Raw genomic sequence first — 2,016 nt, 5'->3', positions numbered from 1 at the left:
ATGAGGAAGCTGGAAACTTTTGGCACATTCTTTTTAAAAGCACAGCATGTTGGCGACTGGTTAATCGAATAGATCTATGTAGCGCTTTAGATCTCAAAGCGCTATGGTGGGTGCAGCAGTTACAACTCATGAAATATGGGGTGCAATTCACAAGGAGGGGGCATGTTTGAGTGCACATTGGCTGCAATCGAACTCTTAAAATGATGGGCTGTGTGTATCCATTATCAGCACTCAGTCTTCGCTAAGTGATCTTGTTTGTTTTGTTGTTGTGTTAATGCTTTGCTGCGCCCATTTGACTTACAACGTGCTTTCTCTTTCCACAAACTCGATGTTTGTGTTCCTTTATTTTGAGATGCTTTTAGTATTACTGTCACACACACAACCACACACACAACCAAAACCACACACACAACCACAACCACATGTACAACCACACCCACAACCACACACACACACACACACACACACAACCACAACCACACACACTACCACACATACAACCACACACAACCACACACACACACACAACCAAACACAAACACACACACACAACCACACCCACAACCACACACACACAACCACACAACAACCACACAACCACACACACAACCACAGACACACACGTACAATCACACAACCACAACCACACCCACACCCACATACACACAACCACACACACACAACACCAACCACACACACAACCACAACCACACACACAACCACACACACAACCACACACAACCACACACACAAACAGACACACACAACCACACACACACAACCACAACCACACCCAACCACACCCACAACCACACACACAACCACAACCACACACACACAACCACACACACACAACCACACACACAACCACATCCAACCACCCCCACAAACACACACACACACACACAACCAAACACATACACACAAAAACACACACACAACCACAACCACACACACAAACACACACACAATCACAACCACACACACAACCACAACCACACACACAACACACATAACCACACACACAGCCGCAACCACACGCACAGACACACACACACAACCACACACACAACCCCACATACAACCACACACACACAACCACATGCACAACCACACACACAACCACACACACACAACCACAACCACACACACACAACCACAACCACACACATACACAACCACAACCACACACACGCAACCACACACACAACCACACATACAACCACACACACACAACCACACACACACAACCACACACACACACACAAACACACACAACCACACCCACACACACACACAACCACACACACAAACACACAAACATACACAACCACACACACACACACACAACCACACACACAACCACACACACACACAACCACACCCACAACCATACCCACAACGACACACACACACAACCACAACCACACCCAACCACACCCGCAACCACACACACACACAACCACAACCACACACACACCCACACACACAACCACACACCCACAACCACACCCAACCATACCCACAACCACAACCACACACACACACACAACCACACACCCACAACCACACCCACACCCAACTATACCCACAACCACACACACACAACTACACACACAGCCGCACACACAACCACACACACACAACCACACACAACCACACACAACCACACACAACCACACACAACCACACAAACACAACCACACACACACAGCCACACACACACAACCACACACACACAGCCACCCACATACAACCACCCACCCACACCCACAACCACACCCACAACCACACCCACAACCACACCCACACCCACAAACACACACAACCACACACACACACAACCACACACCCACACACACACCCACAACCACACACACACAACCACACATAATCACACCCACACACACACAACCACAACCACACACACACAACCACACACACAACTACACACACACAATCACACACACAACCACACACACACAACCACACACACAACCACACACACACAACCAC

The sequence above is a fragment of the Triturus cristatus genome, chromosome 5_1 (genome assembly GCF_964204655.1).
Source record: "Triturus cristatus chromosome 5_1, aTriCri1.1, whole genome shotgun sequence".
Classification (NCBI taxonomy): domain Eukaryota; kingdom Metazoa; phylum Chordata; class Amphibia; order Caudata; family Salamandridae; genus Triturus; species Triturus cristatus.
The sequence above is the reverse complement of the archived record's forward strand: the minus strand, read 5'-3'. Positions refer to the sequence as shown.